Raw genomic sequence first — 21940 nt, 5'->3', positions numbered from 1 at the left:
TCTTTTAATTTCTACCAATTTTCAGAAAGTAACTTTCTATCTAAGGTAAAATATTTTTATGGGAAATCCACAAACTTCAAAATATTATCATGTTCAAAGTACACGGTGATAGTTGAATTATTAAGCTCTCTATAAATTACTATAAATATATATGGTAGTAGTATGTTCAAATATTATAAAATAATTGATTTAAGCAAAGCTTTTTATCATTTTCTAACAAAAAATGCACTTAATGTGCATGAAGCTAGAGAGAAATAAAAAGGAATGTCTTGCTAGATAAGCTTTAATTATCTGTAATTTATTACTTTAATGGTGCTGATTTTTCTTATAATTTCATTTAAATCTACTACGATTGAATGGGTTATAATATAAGTAAGCAAAGAAAAATGAATAAAGGTTGAAAGTCTTGGAATTTCAAGAAGAGCATTTAAAAATTGTACATATCTCAATATATCTCCATGCAAATGACAGCGATTTGAACCTGAACAGTAAGTTGTATCATTTACAGACTACATACTTATTCTGTATAATCAACCTTATCCAGTTTGAATATTTAGCATTACAAATTTTACATCTTCATCAATGTGGTATATGCCTCATTTCCTTTATTTTCCTCTTAACACACAAGTTTTTTTCGTTTTGGTGTAAAAATCTGTGATGAAACCAAACGTATATATCTTTGGTATTTTTAAAAGCTTCATTTCAAATTCTCTGGTATGTGATAGTTTTATTATGATTAGATAATACATAAGCATAAATAAAATTAATAGTCAATTAAAAAAAAAACACATACACAATAATATTATTTCCTGAAAAAAGTTTCCAGGCACAGAACTGTAATGTCTGCCCAGACATCCTGAGAAATGCTGCCAGACAGAAAGAAAATAAATGAGAGGACTTATGCAAACCAACAGAAGAAATATTTCCAGGAATACCACAGAGAAAGAGGGAGATACAAAGCCAAGGAGGGAAAGAAACCAACTTAATAACTTCGACAACCAGAGATCATAAAATATTAAGTATTTCAAGACAATATGATTTAAGAACTCAAATACTGCTTTACAAACTCTTACAGACAAGGAGCCACAGAGTTAGCAGAAGTTTATTATATATTTGAAGCATATCTTTAAAAAGAATCAGTCATTGTGAAAATGCTTTTAGTAGTCAGGCTTTATATGTTTTCACAATCATAAGTATTTTATCTGCTTACACTCCTTTCATATGGGTGCTTCTTATTTATATGTGTGCATTGAATTGAATAGAATCCTAGAAGAACATGTCAGACCCATAGTTTATCAATTAATTTTGGGATGAATAATCTTCTATGTGAAAATAAGAAACACGGGTGTACATGAAATGTATAAGGTATTTCCATAAGCATAATTTTCTGACCAAGAAACATGATTTTGAATAATTTCAGATTTTTCTAGGATTTCTTTCTTTAAAAATTGAAAAGTTTTATCAAATAAAGGAAAAGCTTTTCAGGAAAATCATTCTTTTAAAAATCTATTCTCTAAAGATAGAATGAAGACAATTATTATTTTGATAGATGAAGATTTTTCTCACAAAGTAATATACAACTATTTTTAACTTCCAATATATTCTATATAGTTTGTCAGTAAGTGATTAATTCTTAAGTTTATTCTCAGATTGAAAATTCTAAAGTCTAAAAAAACACTGCAATAGTAGAAAAATCTTGATTTAAGAATATTTGCCATTTTCAGAGTTCTCTGTTCAGTTTGAAAGTTGAGTTTCAAATTTCCTTCTGTCATAAAAATAAGTTTTTTTTTCTGTTTAAAGAATAGCATATTATTTTTTGTTTGTTTTAATTTTTATTGTGGTTTAAGTGAAATGTTACAAATCAAGTCAGTCTCTCATCCAAAAATTTATATACACCTTACTATATACTCCAGGAAACACTGGTGGCACAGTGGTTAAGTGATACGGCTGCTAACCAAAGGGTCAGCAGTTCAAACCCACCAGGCACTCCTTGGAAACTCTATGGGGCAGTTCTACTCTGTCCTATAGGGTCGCTATGGATTGGAATCTACTCGACGGCACTGGGTTTGGTTTTTTTGTAGTTGTTGTTATATACTCCTAGTTGCTGTCTCCCTAATGAGACAGCACACTCCTTTCCATACTCTATTTTCATGACTGTTCGGCCAGCTTCTGACCCTCTCTGCCCTCTCACCTCTTCTCCAGACAGGAGCTGCCCACATTGTCTCATGTGTCTACTTGATCCAAGAAGCTCACTCCTTGCCAGTATTATTTTCCATCCCATAGTCCAGTCCAATCCCTGTCTGAAGAGTTGGCTTTGGGAATGGTTCCTGTCTTGGGCTAACAGAAGGTCTGGGAACTCTGACCTCCAGGATCCTTAAGTCTGGTCTTTTTACCAGATTTTGACGTCTGCATACCACTGCTCTCCTGCTCCCTCAGGGGTTCTCTGTTGTATTCCCTGTCAGGGCAGCCCTTGGTTGTAGCCAGGCACCATCTAGTTCTTCTGGTCTCAGGCTGATATAGTCTCTGTATTACGTGGCCCTTTCTGTCTCTTGTGCTCATAATTACCTTGTATATTTGGTATTCTTCACCTCCTTTGCTCCAGGTGGGTTGAGACCCATTGATGCATCTTAGATGGCCGCATGCTAGTGTTTAAGACCCCGGATGCCAGTCTCCAAAATGGGATGCAGAATGTTTTCTTAATAGATTTTATTATGACAATTATGACCTAGATGTCCCCTGAAACCATGGTCCCCAAACCATCGCCCCTGCTACACTGGCCTTTGAAGCATTCTTTTTATTCAGGAAACTTCTTTCTCTTGGTTTAGTCCAGTTGTGCTGACCTCTTCTGTATTATGTGTTGTCTTTAACTTCATTTAAAATAGTTCTTGTCTACTACCTAATTAGTGAATACCCATCTCCCTCCCTCCCTCACCACTCTTATAACCATCGGAGAATATTTTCTTCTCTGTTTAAATTAATCCTTGAGTTCTTATAATACTGGTTTCATGCAATATTTGTCCTTTTGGAACTAATTTCACTCAACATAATGCCTTCCAGATTCCTCCATGTTATGAAATGTTTCACAGATTCGTCATTGTTCTTTATCAATGCTTAGTATTCCATTGTGTGAATATACCATAATTCATTTATCCATTCATCCTTTGATGGGCACCTTGATTGCTTCCATCTTTTTGCTATTATAAACAGTGCTGCAATGAACATGGTTGTTCATATATCTGTTCATGTAGAGGCTATTATTTCTGTAGGATATATTCCAAGGAGTGGGATTGGTGGGTCATATGATAATTCTATTTCTAACCTTTTAGGGAAGTGCCAAATTGATTTCCAAGTGGTTATACCATTTTACAGTCCCACCAGCAGTGTATAAGTGTTCTAGTCTCTCCACAACCTCTCCAACATTTATTCTGTTGTGTTTTTTGGATTAATGCCAGCCTTGATGGAGGGAGATGGAATCTCACTATAGTTTTGATTTGCATTTAATGGCTAATGATCATAAGCATTTCCCCATGTATCTGTTAGCTACCTGAATGTCTTCTTTAGTGAAGTGCCTTTTCATATCCTTTGCCCAATTTTTAATTGGGTTGTTTGCCTTTTTGTAGTTGAGTTTTTGCAGTATCGTGTAGATTTTAGATATCAGAAACTGATCAGAATTGTCGTAGTGAAAAGTTTTTCCCAATCTGAAGGTAATCTTTTTACTCTTTTGGTGAAGTATTTGGAGGAGCATAAATGTTTGATTTTTAGGAGCTCCCAGTTATCTAGTTTCTCTTCTGGTGTTTGGGCACTGTTAGTAATGTTTCGTATACTCTTTATGCCAGGTATTAGGGCTCCTAGCATTGTCCTTATTTTTTCTTCCATGATTTTTATCATTTCAGATTTAAAATTTCATCCTTTGACCCATTTTGAGCTCGTTTTTGTGCATGGTGTAAGGTATTGGCCTTGTTCTGACTGATGATATTGAGCTTTTCCATCGTCTCTTTCCACAGGTGTAGTCAATTTGATTTCTGTGTGTTCCATCTGGCGAGGTCCATGTGTATAAAAAAAAAAAAAAAGTATAGTCGCCGTTTATGTTGGTGAAAGAAGGTATTTGCAATGAAGAAGTCGTTAGTCTTACAAAATTCTATCATTCGATCTCTGGCATTGTTTTTATCACCAAGGCCACATTTTCCAACTACTGATTCTTCTTCTTTGTTTCCAACTTTCTCATTCCAATCGCCAGTAATTATCAATGCATCTTGATTGCATGTTCGATCAATTTCAGACTGTAGCAGCTGATAAAAATCTTCTATTTCTTCATCTTTGGCTCTTTGCAGCAGATTTACCCAATGCAATGTATCTTTTAATTTCTTGACTGCTGCTTCCATGGCTGTTGATTGTGGATCCAAGTAAAATGAAATCCTTGACAACTTCAATCTTTTCTCCATTTATCATGATGTTGCTGTTAAGTTGATTCTAACTCACAGCCATCCTATTGTACAGAGTAGAACTGCCCCATAGAGTTTCCAAGGAATACCTGGTTGTTTTGAACTTCCAACCTTTTGTTTAGCAGCTGTAGCACTTAACCGCTATGCCCCTAGGGATTCCACATATATATAGATATATATCTATATATCTATCTATCTATATATATCTATATATATACACACACATGTATATGTATATATATATGTTTAATTTTTAGAATAAAAATGACATTTTGGAAGGCCAGAAAACGGTTGGTCCTGAGTGTGATGTATTACATGCAGCCTCTGACTTATGAAGCATGGAAGTTACAACAAATCACATGACTGCCCTGTTTTTAAATGATTTGTGTGTAGTTTTTATGTATGTATGCATGTATTAAGTTTATATGTAATATTTCCAACCCCAAAAGACAAGTAGCGATTTGATTTATTAAGGTACTGATAGTAAAAGCAATATTGATGAAAATTAAAAAAAAAAAAAAAATGAAGCATTCAACTTTATGACAGTCACTGGAAGAGAATCCAGTTATAAATCAGGGATTACCTGTATATGATTCAATTACAATAGGCCTCAAGAAACTGAAGGAATATTTGAGGGCACGTAATACCTAAATTCAGCAATTACTATTTCCTGTACATTTTAGTTATCAAAAGAGTTAAATAAAGTATTTGTAAAATATATTTAGAATTCTATCTCTGTATACACATGTCTGAAACATGTTCCAAGTACAGGAAACATATCAGATTATTATATTAAACAATTATATTTTCTAATGAAATAATCACACAAAGACTTTAAAATGCATAAAAATTAATTGGAAATTAGTATTAACTACTTATTTTTTAAAAATGTACATGGTAATTCAAATTCAAATTTAGCACAAATAAGTGCTAAAATATTTACATTAAAGAATAAAATTTTGAAAAGCAGGTTTATGAGCATTTATACATTTTAATAACAGTTTTACTAAAGAAAATTACTTAAGTTTCATCCCTGTCCTTTTTACATCTGCATATAGCATCTCTAAAGCAATTGTTTCAATTCTCACTTCACCTGACACTATTTATTTTAGGATATTATATTCTAGTAAATGCAGACCTTTATTTTATTACATGGATTTCATAGGCTGTAGCCAGTGAAATATTTTCTTTGACCTAAGAAAATATTTCAAATTTTGCCAAGGATATCTCCCATTGAGAAAACTAAATTCCACTGCCTAAAAATAACAACTTAAATATAAAGCTAGATTACCAGAATTTGCAGATGTGGTTGTATAACATATATAAATATGGTAACACAGCATTTATCAAAAATGTAAAATTTTAATAAACTATTAGTCTATAACCTACAAAGTAAATAGAATACTATACAATTCATTCACTACTTTAAATATGGTAAATCCTATCCTTCATTCCCCCACACATCTGTCAGTTTGCTGTACTGTGGGGGCTTGTGTGTTGCTGTGATTCTGGAAGCTATGCTACCAGTATTCAAATAACAGCAGAGTCACCCATGGTCGGCAGGTTACAGCTGAGCTTCCAGACTAAGAAGACTAGGAAGAAGAACCCAGCATCTAATTCTGAGAAGAATTAGCCAGTGAAAATCTTATGAATAGCAGCGGAACATTGTCTGACATAGTGCTGGAAGATGAGCCCCTCAGGTTGGAAGGTACTCAAAAGATGACTGGGGAAGAGCTGCCTCCTCAAAGTAGAGTTGACCTTAATGATGTGGATAGTGTCAAGTTTTCAGGACCTTCATTTGCTGATGTGACATCACACAAAATGAGAAGAAACTGTTGCAAACATCTATTAATAATCAGAACATGAAATGTACAAAATATGAATTTAGGAAAATTGGAAATCATCAAAAATAAAATGGAACACATAAACATTGATATCCTTGGCATTAGTGAGCTGAAATGGACTGGTATTTGCCATTCTGAATCAGACAATCATATGGTCTACTGCACTGGGAATGACAAATTGAAGAGGAATGGTATTGTATTCATCACTGAAAAGAACATTTTGAGATGTACCCTGACGTACAATGCTGTCAATTTTAGGATAATAGCCATAGGCCTACAAGGAAGACCAGTTAATACGACTATTGTTCAAATTTACCCACCAATCACTAAGGCCAAAGATGAAGAAATTGAAGACTTTTACCAACTTCAGCATTCTGAAATTGTTTGAAACTGCAGTCAAGATGCATTAATAATTACTGGTGATTGGAATGTAAAAGTTGTAAATAAAGAAGAAGGATCAGTAGTTGGAAAATATGGCCCTGGTGACAGAAAAGGCCAATAACTTCTTCACTGAAAATACCTTTTCCACCAGTATAAATGGTGACTATACAGATGGACCTCACCAGGCTACCTCTGTGGAAAGAAACGATGGAAAAGCTCAATATCATCAGTCAGAACAAGACCAGGGGCCAATTGAGGAACCTACCATTAATTGCTCATATACAAGTTCAAGTTGAAGCTGAAGAAAATTAGAACAAATCCATGAGAGCCTAAGCACTTACTGATGAAGATCAAATACCACAGCCTTGAGTATGGATTACATCTCAACATAAGGAAAGCAAAAATCCCCACAACTGGACCAATAAGCAACATCATGATAAACAGAGAAAAAACTGAAGTTGTCAAGGATTTCACTTAACTTGAATCTACAATCTATACCCATGGAAGCAGCAGTCAAGAAATCAAAATATGTATTGTATTGGATAAATCTGCTGCATAAAACCTCTTTAAAGTGTTGAAAAGCAAAGATATGACGTTGAAGACTAAGGTGTGCCTGACCAAACCATGGTGCTTTCAATCACCTCATATGCATATGAAAGCTGGATGATGAATAAGGAAGGCCAAAGAAGAATTGATGTCTTTGAATTATAGTGTTGGTGAAGAATATTGAATATATACTGTGGACTACCAAAAGAACAAACAAATCTTCTTGGAAGAAGTACAAACAGAATGCTCCTTAGAGGCAAAGATGGCAAGACTATGACTCACACACTTTAGACATGTTATCAGGAAGGACCAGTCCTGGGAGAAGGACATCATGCTTCATAAAGTAGAGAATCAGTGAAAAAGAGGAAGGCTCTCAACAATAGGGATTGACACATTGGCTCTAACAATAGGCTTAAGCATAACAACAATTGTGAGGATGGCTCAGGATCAGACAGTGTTTCATTCTATGGGTTGCTACGAGTCGGAACTGACTGGATGGCACCTAACAACACGAGCGCCTTTCACTGATGAACACTTAAACATCAGTTTGTGACTGGAGGCATAGTGTGAATATCAAAGTGACAGACACCCACAACACTTTGACTCCACAATACTTTTCTCCCTTCCTTTTTACCTATTATAGAAGCTGGGATATGAAATAATACTCAAGTTCCCAATCACCCTTACAGCTAACTTTGGCCTTGTGATACACATCTTTTATGAGATACAGGCACCAGTCTCCCACACTTTTTCACACTGATCATAGGTAAAAAATGCCTTCTGTTGGAATCCTCAGGGTTTTCAATCACTTAACATAATTATATACTGATCAGTATAAATAAACATTGAGGTAAATTTACAAAGATTAAGCACTGCTGTCGTTTAGGCAGAATCTATTGGGAATTTGAGGGGATGGAAATGGCGTCAACCAAATTTGCCTGTAGTTTCTGGCCATTTCACAGGAGTTCTCTCTGCTCTCTATCCTCTTAAAAATGTGTCTGACTTTACCAAGCCTTGTTCTTTTCTTTTACATGTTGCTTCAAAGGAAGTGTTGCTCCTTCTCTGTTGTATGAATGACTATAAAATATATACTTTTCATTCTCCACGCTCCTGCATCTTGGAGTTCTGGATTTGTTAGTTATTTACCAGCTCCTCAGTTTCATGTTTCTCTCAATGCAGTGGCTTCACACTTTTCCATCTGCATTCTTATTAACTAACTTTTTATATTGCTGTCATTAACCACCAAACTTGTTTAGAAAATGGATTTTATTAGTTGTCCTTGAATTTGGCTTTACATGACACATTTGCTGCCCCACCCCACTTATTAACCACTGTTTCTGATTTTGGTCATCTGGGATAAATCTAAGAATCTCCATTTCTGATCCAAATGGGTTCTTGCATTTTGATAAACTGTCCCTAGTAATATGTCATCCTCTGCTTCGATAACCATATTGATACTGCTCAATGAATATTAAGAGTCCATTGATCACTATATTAATCATTGTTGTTCTTGACTTCCATGAAGAATTTTGACACTGATTTCTGTCACCTCATTTATATACATTTTTCCTTTGCAGGATTCTGCATCGGCCCTGTTTCTCTAAACTTCTTAGGACTCTGTCTTAGTTTCCATTAACATCTCCCTCTTTTCCTTATTCTTTATTTTTGCCGTTTTCTATACTTGTCCCCAAACCTTATTTTATTTTTTTTCTTTCTCTATTGGGAGTTCTGGTGATGCAGTGGTTAAAGCACTTGGCTGAAAACTGAAAGGTCCACAATTGGAACCCACCAGCTACTCCATGGTAGAAAGATGTAGCTGTCTGCTTTCATAAAGATTTATAGCTTTGAAAACCCTGTGGGGCTCTACTCCATCCTATAGTGTTGCTATGAGTCAGAGCTGACTCAATGACAGTGAGTTTGGATTATTGGTTCTCTTAGGAAAGTAACTTTCATAGTTTCGGCAATAATCTCAAATTAAATGTACACCAAATCTTTCCCTGCTTTTTATTTCTCTTTAAAAGTCTGATCCCACCTCTCTTATGAACTCCAGGCCTACATTTCTAATTATATACTGGAAATTTGACTTATAAATCCATCTAGAATCTCAAAATAAATTCACCATCTCCTTCTACAAAACTGTTATTATCCTAATTTTAATATTATTGTTGTGACCCCACCATTCTCTCCGGTACCCCAGCTTCAGGCCTTAGGCTGCATATTAACTCTTCCTATTTTTTACATCCCACTTATCTAATCAGGTGTGATGTTCTAACAATTATATCTTTGAAATGACTATTGCATCTGTTATTTGAATTAACTTTCTCAATGCTGTACTATCTTCCACTAGTAATAAACGCTTGGCCTTGTAACTGTCTGAGTGAGGCAGCCATAAGTCAAGGAATGCTGGTGGGATTAATAACCAATAAAGTATGGTGTTAGTATAAGTTAAGACAAATAGATTAACGAGAAAAAAAAAACACACATATATACGATGTCAATTTATTTTGATCAAGCACCAAGTCAATTCAATAGGAAAGGGGTGTCTTCTTAAATAAATGGTTTTGAAATAACTATGTATTCTAATAGAATATAATATAACCTGATCTACATCTATACATGGTAATTTATTTGAGATGGGTTTAGACCTATGTTAAATACTAGAAATGTAAATAAGAAAACATGGGAGAATATCTTTATGACTTTGAAGGTAGGCAATTTTTTTTCTTAGGATAAACACACACACCACAAAATTCATAAAAAATGATGTATTAGATCTCATCAATCTTTTTTTAAAGAATATATCCTTGAAAAGATACTTTTAGTGAATGAGTAACAAATAATAGATTGGAAAAATATTTCAATACATATGTTTGCAAAAAGACTTGAATTCAGAATAAACAAGGGATTCCTACAAAATGACAATAAAAGTGAAAATACTGAATAAAAAATAGGAAAATTATGTGAAAAGAAAATTCACAAAGAATATATATAAATGGTTTGCAAATACATGAAAATGTGCCTGACATCATTAGTCATCTAGGAAAAATAATTAAAACCATCACAAGATACCATTGCACAACCTTTAAAATGGCTAAGATCAGAAAACTCAAAATACTTAAGGTTGTTGCTGATGTGTACTATTACTTATATATTGCCTATAGGCATCTCCAAGGGTACATCACTTTAAGAACCACTTGGGACATTCTACTTAAGATAAATTTATCTATTATTTGATCCAACAATTCTACTTCTGGGTATTTGAATTCAGATGTCGACCAAAATGAAATCACAAGTCTACCAAAACCCTTTAGCAAGAATTTTCACACAATAATACAAGAATGTTTATTTATAATAGGTAAAAATTGGAAACAGCCCAAATGGATAAATAAAGTGTGATAAATTCATACATTGCAAAGCTGTTCAGGAAAAACAAGCAAACAAACAAACCGAAATTTTTTTTTTCTTTATTACCAATTGCAATAAGAACCAGAATGGCTAAACCTCAAAAACATTAGACTGAGCAGAAGAACCCAGATTCAAACTACACTCTCTGATTTTATTCACATGCATCCCAGGAGTTAGCAAAATAATCCACGGTGATAGAAATTAGAAAGTGGTTTCCTCTGGGAATGTAGATGTGCAGGGGAATAGGAAATTGACTGGACAAGAACATAAGGGAATTTTCCAGGGCGATAGATCTATTTTCTATCTTATTTTGGAGAGTAGTAGACAGGTGTACACAATTTTCAAAACTCATTAAAATAAACTCGTAGGAATTCTGCATTTTATTTGTTGTATGTAAATTATACCACATAAGTATTAAAAATATTATACTTGCTTGTAATATTTTGGTTTTATGTCAGGGTTCCAAAACAGCTGATTAATTCTGCTTATTTGTTTTCGTTTTGCTGGACTTGTGGTGCAAACACGACTAATGACACAGGTTAATGATTTACTGTCTTGTTTGCAGTGTGTCTAATACATATTTAAATTGCCTTGATAATACTGTATTAGGCAAACTGAACAGGAGGTATTTATTAATATTTAATGCCTTTCAAGAATTTCACAAATTCAATCATTCATTTCCAGCTAATAACTTTTGTATAAAATATCTAATACAAATATATTGTTTGAGTACCTACTATATGCCAAGCATGGTTCTAGGAGTCCAGAACATATAAATAAAGCAAACACACAAAATTCCCTGGTCCTAAGGAGCTTACATCATGATCTTACCACTTCCATTTTCTCTTCTAAGTATAGTTAGTCTCTATAGTACTATCTTCTCTTCCAAACTCTAAGGGTTGGATTTACCCAGAGCTCTTTTATATCTACATTCATTTGGTAGTTGATCTCATCTATTCTCATGGTTTTCCCCCTCATACTTTTACTGACAACTTCCAAAATCGTATCTTCACCTGACTTAGAACAGATAACTGAACTCACTTACCTAATGGCCAACTTCAAATCTACACTTGAATGTCCATCTCAAATACCAAACATTAGCATGGCCATGTGGCTTAGGCTGGGTTCTCAAGAGAAGCAAAACCAGTGAAGCTCATGTATATATATATACATAGAGAGAGAGAGAGATTGAGGCAGAGAGATTTATCTAAGGGAATTGGTTCATGCAGTTGTGGAGGCTGGCAACTCCCAAATCCATGTGTCAGACATTAGGCTACAGGCTTCTGACTCACATGGTTGCAGCCACCAATGAACCCACAATTGGCAAGTTAGATCACAGGCTGTTGGATCACAGGGCTGCAGAAGCTAGGGAATTCCAAAATTGGCAGGTCAAACAACAGCTCAAGTCCTGAGAGCTGGAGGTCGGATGGTGACTAGCTGGATGCAGGATCCAGAGGAAAGGAGAGCCTTGCCAGAGCATACTTATATATGAAGGCAGAACCCAAACTATGAACATCTGACTTACATACAACCCGTAGTTATGAATCAACACCTGTAAGGGGCCCAATAACAATTTCTGAATCACTAAATGTTCTATTGAGAACAAGGTGTTGTTGTTGTTGTTGTTGTTAGGTGCCCTCGAGTCGGTTCCAACTCATAGCGATCCTATGCACAACAGAACGAAACACTGCCAGGACCTCAGCCATCCTTACAATCGTTGTTATGCTTGAGCTCATTGTTCCAGCCACTGTGTCAACCCACCTCATTGAGGGTCTTCCTCTTTTCCACTGACCTTGTACTCTGCCAAGCATGATGTCCTTCTCCAGGGACTCATCCCTCCTGACAACCTGTTCAAAGTATGTAAGATGCAGTCTCACCATCCTTGCTGCTAAGGAGCATTCTGGCAGCACTTCTTCCAAGACAGATTTGTTCGTTCTTTTGGCAGTCCATGGTATATTCACTATTCTTTGCCAACACCACAATTCAAAGGCATCAAGTCTTCTTCGGTCTTCCTTATTCATTGTCCAAATTTCAAATGCACATGATGCAGTTGAAAATACCATGGCTTGGGTCAGGCGTGCCTTAGTCTTCAGGGTGACATCTTTGCTCTTCAACACTTTGAAGAGGTCCTTTGCAGCAGATTTGCCCAATGCAATGTGTCTTTTGATTTCTTGACTGCTGCTTCCATGGCTGCTGATTGTGGATACAAGTAAAATGAAATCCTTGAAAACTTCATTCTTTTCTCTGTTTGTCATGATGTTGCTCATTGGTCCAGTTGCGAGAATTTTTGTTTTCTTTATGTTGAGGTGTAATCCATACTGAAGGCTGTGGTCTTTGATCTTCATTAGTAAGTGCTTCAAGTCCTCTTCATTTTCAGCAAGCAAGGTTGTGTCACCTGCATAACGCAGGTTGTTAATTAGTCTTCCTCCAATCCTGATGCCCCATTCTTCTTCATATAGTCCAGCTTTTTGGATTTTTTGTTCAGCATACAGATTAAATAGGTATGGTGAAAGAATATAACCCTGACACACATCTTTCCTTACTTTAAACCTATCAGTATCCACTTGTTCTGTCCGAACAACTGCCTCTTGAGCTATGTAAAGGTTTCACATAAACACTATTAAGTGTTCTGGAATTCCCATTCTTCTCAATGTTTTCCGTAGTTTGTTATGATCCACACAGTCGAATACCTTTGCATAGTCAATGAAACACAGGTAAACAACCTTCTGATAGTCTCTTCTTTCAGCCAGGATCCATCTGACATCAGCAATGATATCCCTGGTTCCAAGCCCTCTTCGGAAACCGGCCTGAATTTCTGGCAGTTCCCTGTTGATAAACTGCTGCAGCAGTTTTTGAATGATCTTCAGCAGAATTTTGCTTGAGTGTGATATTAATGATATTGTTCTATAATTTCCACATTTGCTTGGATCACCTGTCCTGGGAATAGGCATAAATATGGATCTCTTCCAGTCAGTTGGCCAGGAAGTTGTCTTCCATATTTCTTGGCATAGACGAGTGAGCACCTCCAGTGCTGCATCTGTTTGTTGAAACATCTCAATTGATATTCCATCAATTCCTGGAGCCTTGTTTTTTGCCAATGCCTTCAGAGCAGCTTGGACTTCTTCCTTCAGCACCATCGTTTCCTGATCATATACCACCTCTTGAAATGGTTGAATATCAACTAATTCTTTTTGGTATAATGACTCTGTGTATTCCTTCCATCTTCTTTTGATGCTTCCTGCATCGTTTAATATTTTCCCCATGGAATCCTTCACTATTGCAACTTGAGGCTTGAATTTTTTCTTTGGTTCTTTCAGCTTGAATAACACCAAGTGTGTTCTTCCCTTTTGGTTTTCCATCTCCAGCTCTTTGCACATGTCATTATAATACTTTACTTTGTCTTCTTGAGAGGCCATTTGAAATCTTCTGTTCAGGTCTTTAACTTCATCCACTCTTCTTTTTGCTTTAGCTGGTTGACGCTCAAGAGCAAGTTTCAGAGTCTCCTCTGACATCCATCTTGGTCTTTGCTTTCTTTCCTGTCTTTTCAGTGACCTCTTGCTTTTTTCATGGATGATGTCCTTGATGTTATTCCACAACTCGTCTGGTCTTCGGTCACTAGTGTTCAATGCATCAAGTCTATTCTTCAGATGGTCTCTAAATTCAGGTGAGATATACTCCAGGTCATATTTTGGCTCTCGTGGACTTGCTCTGATTTTCTTCAGTTTCAGCTTGAACTTGCATATGAGCAATTGATAGTCTGTTCCACAGTTGGCCCCTGGCCTTGTTCTGACTGATGATATTGAGCTTTTCCATCGTCTCTTTTCACAGATGTAGTCAATTTGTGTGTTCCATCTGGCGAGGTCCATGTGTATAGTCACCGTTTATGTTGGTGAAAGGAGCCATTTGCAATGAAGAAGTCGTTAGTCTTGCAAAATTCTATCATTCGATCTCCGGCATTGTTTCTGTCACCAAGGCCGTATTTTCCGACTACTGATCCTTCTTCTATGTTTCCAACCTTTGCATTCCAATCACCAGTAATTATTAATGCATCTTGATTGCATGTTTGATCAATTTCAGACAGCAGCAGCTGATAAAAATCTTCTATTTCTTCATCTTTGTCCCTAGTGGTCGGTGCGTAAATTTGAATAATAGTCCTATTAACTGGTTTTCCTTGCAGGCTTATGGATATTATGCTATCACTGACAGCATTGTACTTCAGGATAGATCTTGAAACATTCTTTTGATGATGAATGCAACACCATTCCTCTTCGAGTTGTCATTCCCAGCATAGTAGACTATATTATTGTCCGGTTCAAAATGGCCAATACCAGTCCATTTCAGCTCACTAATGCCTAGGATATCAGTGTTTGTGTGTTCCATTTCATTTTTGATGATTTTCAATTTCCCTAGATTCATACTTTGTACACTCCAGGTTGCAATTATTAAAGGATGTTTGCAACTGTTTCTTCTCATTTTGAGGTGTGCCACATCAGCATGTGAAGGTCCCGAAAGCTTGACTCCATCCATGTCATTAAGGTCGACTCTACTTTGAAGAGGCAGCTCTTCCCCAGTCATCTTTTGAGTGCCTTCCAACCTGGGGGGCTCATCTTCCAGTACTGTATCAGACAATGTTCCACTGCTATTCATAAGGTTTTCACTGGTTAATGCTTTTCAGAAGTAAACTGCTGGGCCCTTCTTCCTACTCTGTCTTAGCCTGGAAGCTCAGCTGAAACCTGTCCTCCATGGGTGACCCTGCTGGTATCTGAATACTGGTGGCATAGCTGCCAGCATCACAGCAACACACAAGCCCCCACATTACGATAAACTGACAGAAACATGAGGGGAGAACAAGGTAGATATCTAAATCTGTCACTTTCTACCCCTAAGTTCTTATTCACTCCCCTCATTCTGCAATCTCTTGTGAAACTGATAGGCAGGAGAAAAGAAAGAAGGAAAGCGACATTTACTGAGCACCAGGCCTTCAAGACACAGCACAAACAAAGACAAGAACTCAGGAGAGGCAGCTAGTCATTCAGTGGCAGAAGGGAATTCAAACCCAGCCTGGGTTCTCTCCCCACAGCAGGCTAGTCACTTATTGCTTCACAGTATCTGAGGTCCAGGCTGTGCTCCTCACCTATAGAAGATTTGCATGTGGTGGTACTTGGGAGGTATGACTATGCAGTCAGTGCAGGCAAGCCTCATTGCCTCATTGCACACAGCCTGGAAGTCGCTGTAGCACAGCAGCAGATCCACGAGGCCTGGGATTCACCACTCCACTAGAACCAGTATCTCATATCTTGTCCAGCTCACCACGGCAGCAGCCGGTCACAACGACCTGCATCTTACCTGCCCAATGTACATACAATAGTTCATAATAACAAATGGGTGTTACTTTGCGACACACATCAAAACATTATTATTACTGTATTATTGTGTTAAAGATGTTTTATTGTATCTGGAAGTGTTTCTTTAATGATTTCTTTATGCATAGAAATGTACAGTATATACTATATACTGAGACAAACATTTGACTAGCTGATGTTAGATATGAACCATACCTAACTGTTCCAACTTATGTAAAAATTTGACTTAAAGACAGACTTAGGAACAGAACTCATTGGTAATCTGGAGACTGACTGTACTGGATGCTAGTCACTTCCCTCAAGGAAACTCCTCTTGTATCAGAATAACGGTGTGACTTCATTAAGGGTGTGACTTGAGTCACACCTCTTGTAAGGCTGTAACACAAAATAGACCCCACACTAACCCTCCCTCATTAACATATAGGGTTAGGATTTACAATGCATAAAATGGAGGAAAATTACATAATATCATAAAATGGAGGATAATTATAGCAGACACAAAATGGAGGAAAACCACACAATACTGGGAATCATGGTCTAGACCATTTGATACATAACATTAAGCATCATAGTCCACCCCTTCTCAACGTGCACCTGTACACATCTCCTTAAACCATACATAACCTCCAAATAAAGACAATTATAAAGTCATACTTGAGCCTATCATTATACAGCTAGCATACACACAGCCAAAATGCACTATGCCCATTTATATCTTACTTTTTAATTTTTGACCACTCTTGTTTTCTCATATCCCATCTGCAGAAAATTCTATAATGTTTTCAAAATATATACCAAATCTAATCAAGGTATTACAGCCATAATCGTTTTGTGTTTCTAAGGCTCACAATGTTATTTCACTGGTCCTCTTTCTTCAAATTTTACATCCAGGGTGAATTTACTAAAACTTTAAATCAAGTTTTGCCTACCCTTTGCTCATACTCTTAAATGGCTTCCTATTATACACAAGATTAATTTCAAATTTAAATAAATATTCTATATTATTTGGCCCATTCCTTCCCCTCTGACTTAATTCTTTACCACTGCATGCTTTATTTACTCTGCTTTAGAAAAAAAAAAAAAAAAATTTATGTCCCATTATTCTCAAATACACTATAAATATTGTGACTCCAGATCTTTGCTTTTATTTTTCCCACTTCTTAGAACACTCTGTTACAGATTTTCTAATGCCAGCTTCCTCATTTTGACTCAAGCCTATGCTCAACGGCTCACTTTGTTAGAAGACAATTCTCTATAAGTCTCTCACGTTTCTTTACATCTAGGTATTAACAGCGTATTTATTCAAACTTATTACCTCATGGGATTGTAATTGTTATGGATTGAATTTTGTTCCCCAAAAATATACGTTGGAATTTTAACCCCTCTACCTGTGGATGTGTGGAGCCCTGATGTCACAGTGGTTAAGAGTTAAGGCTGCTAACCAAAAGGTCAGCAGTTCAAATCCACCAGCCTCTCTTTGGATACCCTATGGGGCAGTTCTACTCTGTCCTATAGGGTCTCTAGAAGTCAGAATCGACTTGATGGAAACAAGTCCTTTTTTTTTTTTTTTTTTGGTAAATGAGGCCTTATCAGTGACTTAATGACTTTTGAGATATAAGAAGATCAGATTAGACACACAAGCAAGCACAAATGGGGAAAAAATAAATGCTATGTGGAGAGCACCAAAGAATCAAGAAATGCTGGCCCTAAGGAAGCTGAGAAAAGGGTTTTTCCCAACAGCCAACAGAGAGAGAGCCTTCCTCTATCCTGGTGGCCTGAATTTGAACTTCTAGCCTTCTAAAGTGTGAGAAAATTAATTTCTGTTTTTTAAGTGCAACCACTTGTGGTGTTTATGTTACAGCAGCACTAGGAAACAAAGACATTAATGACAGAAAATATTTCCCTCCTTAAATATATTCCAAGATTTCAAAGATAACAATCTTTTCCTTCCCTCCCCAGAGAAAATGTGCTTACATTCCAGAGTAATAAAGATAATGTCTGTTTCTGAAGGGGAATATTGGTAAATTTGATAGCAGTTACTTTATGAGATTGGGAGTTTCCTAAACTCAGTGTTCCTCAGCTGTAACTCAGACTCTCTGTGTGTTCAGCATCTGTTGGGGGTCACTTTTGCATTGTCCATGGACTTGGGATCAGAATGATGTGAATGGGAATCTCATGTTACCTGTTGTAACATTCTTTCTAAACCAATATGGGCTAATTAGTGGAATCTATGGAACTGTAGCCTTAGGAACTGCTTGGCTCCTTAAGAACATTCTCAGAGACTGTATGACCCCCTTGCTCAAACCTTCCAATGGCTTCCTATTACACACAAAATCAAATCACGCTTCTTATTCCTCCCCATAAGGTCCTTCATGTTCAGTCCCTACCTACATCAAAAAACATGTACTTGCCCTCGCCATCTTTTTTCTTCCTCTCCAGTTCCACCCAATATTCAAGCCAGGCTGAGCAGCCACTATTCAGTCTAAGATCATCATAGCATGCTTCACTGCTTCTTGGCTTTATCATGCATCCTTTTCATAGAATACATTTCTATCCCATATCCATCAGGTGAAAATCCATTGATCTTTCATAATTAAGTTGAATCATCACCTTTGTAAAAAATTCCCTCCCTAAGAACAATTGCCTACCCTCTTCTTGCAAAATCACACTCTATAAAAATAAAGTTATCATTCTGCATATAACCTTGTATTGAACTTGTATCTGTATGCTGCTGCCAGTCACAAGGCTCTTAAGTAAAAAAAAAAGTCACAAGGCTCTTAAGTAACTACTGCTTATTTAGTACCATGTATTAGGAAGTTTATCTTTCACTTCATATACATGGAATGTATACCACTACCATAAAAAAAATTTTTTTAGGAAGCAAATATTATTACTATATCAGGTTTACAGATAAGAATTCTGATCAGAGATATAAAGTTATTCAGTAGAAGAGGTGGAACACTAACCAAAGTCTTTCAGATTCCAAATCTCTAGTGTGCATTATTATGTAATTCTTATAACACATATTAGAATCAGACAATTATCATTCCCATTATACGGATGAGAAATCCAAGCGTCAGAGATGTTAAGATTGTCCGTATTCAGAGACAAGATTTTAAATTTTTCAAAATTCTACCATGTAGTACACATTTGCCACTCAGTAAAAGATTGATGAATAAATAAATGGGTTAAGATTTTGGTAACTACTTGACTTTATAGGGAAAGGAATAATGAGAACTCAGAAATGAATCTTAGGTATTCATATTTCGAGCCCCAGTAAATGGGAGACAGAAGCAAATTTATTAGGCAGGAGAACCTACTAGGTTCCTATGGTGGATCTTGTTTTAATTATTATAAGTGTGAGGTGATGATGAGCCTTTTAGTAATAATTTTTTTAGCTGGCATTTTGGGATGATTTCAGCATAAACTCCAAACATATTTGCAACAAATGGCTACTGGATTAACTTAATTTACAGAAAGCTTGTTTAAATTCTTACGTTCTGACCCACATCTGTCCATCAAATTAAGTACTCTATAATACCAGACACTGAAATGTGAGGCAATCTTCTTTATGGATACAGTGGCAAGATTACAAGACAGTAATAGCAATATCGATTCACTAATTTAATTAGTAATTATTGAGTACTCATGATGTGCAGGACACAATGATAGGCAATTGTTACACACTGATAAATAAAATAGAGAAAGCCTTCTTCAACCTAGCTTTTAGAAAGAGAGACATACAGTCAACAAGTGCACAAACAAAAGAATTTGTAAGTAACACATGTGGTACTGTGAAGGAAAGAAACACAAAACCATTATAAAGAATCATGCATGTGTATGCTGTGGGTGAAAGGGCAATTCTTAATGGGGTGTCCAGGAAATTCCTCTCTGAAGACATGAAATTTAAGCTGAGATTAGAAGGACATAATACAAAATTGAATGAGCCAAGGAAAGAGCATTCTCAGAGGAGAGAACAACATGTGCAAGCCCCAGAGAGAGAGAGTTTGGCATATTCAGGAAATGAGTGAAAATCAGGATGAGGGGATGGTATTTTAAGCACGATATTGCTTATATGTATGACGTTGTTTTCTAGATGAAGCCTAGCAGCTGCTACCCATGTTAGTTGTCTTGCCTTGTTCCAATGATAGAATAAGATGCTGAGTTGAGTCTAAAATCATTATCCTGGCAAAGAAAATGTGCATACTTGGGTTTACCTTACAACTGGTATTTCTTGAAACCCCATCCTTGCCTTTGCCCAGTTACTAACCATCAGAACAAGACTAGCCTATTGGACTCACTTACATAATTACATCAAAAGTTTACATTTAGAAGTATTTTTTCCCCATTGGCCTAACTACATTATGTTATTGATCTTAACTGTCATCAAACTCATGCACAATGGAACAAAATTATGCTGAGTCCTGTGCCATTTCTGTGATGGATTGCGGATAGGGCCACTGTGATCCATACATTTGATGGACATTACTTTTTTTGTGTGGCCTTCCTAGCTGTGGTCTTGTAACTCTCACCTAGGTGATTGGGCCAGACTGTGTGATAGGGTAATTGTGGCCTACCAAGGGGATTGGTCAGTTTTGCCTTAAAAGAGAATCAATTCCAGGGCACAGAGGAAGAACACTCAGGAGCAGAAAGTGCAACCTTTGGACCCAGGACCCCTGAGCTGAGAAACTCCTGAAAGTGGGAGACCTAGAGAGAGAGAGAGAGAGAGAGAGCTATAACCTTGAAGATGGTGAGAAGCAGTGGCAGGAGAGACCTGGCAGCAGGAGACGGTGTGGTAGGCTTCCCAGCCCGTGGAGAGAGAAAGCTGAGTGCCTTTGGTTAGAGACAGAGGGCCAGGGAGAGGCGTGCCTGTGGACACAGCTGGGGAGAGGCTCTCCTGATGGAATAACTGTATCCTGAGTGTTCCTGAGTGTTGTAACTGTTATTTCCCTAATAAACCCCATAATAGTGAGTATGGACTATCAGTTCTGTGTGGCCATTGCAATGAATTATCAAACCCAGTAGAGAGTGCTGTGGGAGGGACAGTTGGGTGTCAGAATTGATAAAGAGGGAGGAGAGAGGAGGCTTGTCTGGCCTCCGCTTCATGGGAGTCAGCCTTGTGCTGTTGATCACAGTTCTCTTTCCTTCTCGAGGGACTAGAGGAGGTCAGACACCACCCCATGCCATTTTTTACAATACAATTTTCATTTGATGATTTTTGGAAGTAGATCATCAGGCTTTTCTTCAACTATAGCTTATTGCACATGAAAACAGATTATGAAGTCAGATAGAACTGGTATCATGTTCAGGCCATACGTATTAACACTGTGTTACCATGTTCAGGTTTCATAATTTCTCAGTGTCTCCATTTCTTTATATTCTAGAAGACAAATGATAACAGAATCAGCCTTATAGGAGTTTTAAGGATTTAATGAAATAATCCACATAAAGACCTTAGCAAAATGCCTAATGTATATTAGGTTTTGAGTAAATGTTAACTAGTATTATTTCATTAAAAAGTTTGCTCTGCTTGAAAGTGAAACATTTCTTTAGCTAGATCAAGCTGACTTGTACAAAATTATCTCTGTTCTCTTTCATAGTTACTTACATGTATTCTTTGAACATTAGGCTAATCTGTGCTTCACTTTTATTAAAGAGGGTATAAGAAATATATTTATCCTCTTTAGAAAAATTCCCAAGCGCAGCATAATACAGGATTTATCGTTTTTTGTTTCAATAAAAAATTGTATATGAACACAAGCATAATTAAATGAAATAAAAAATATTTAGAAAAAATAATGTTATCTACTTGTCTGTAGGAAAACAATAAATTGTTACTAAAAAAACCATTTAATACATGTGAGGAAGAATGTGTATGTGTGTATTTGGTGTGGGGAAAGGGTTAGAGAAGAATGAGAAGTGGCATTTTGTTCTTTTATTATTGGATAGGTTATTTAGA

Source organism: Loxodonta africana, chromosome 14 (assembly GCF_030014295.1).
Source record: "Loxodonta africana isolate mLoxAfr1 chromosome 14, mLoxAfr1.hap2, whole genome shotgun sequence".
Classification (NCBI taxonomy): domain Eukaryota; kingdom Metazoa; phylum Chordata; class Mammalia; order Proboscidea; family Elephantidae; genus Loxodonta; species Loxodonta africana.
The sequence above is the reverse complement of the archived record's forward strand: the minus strand, read 5'-3'. Positions refer to the sequence as shown.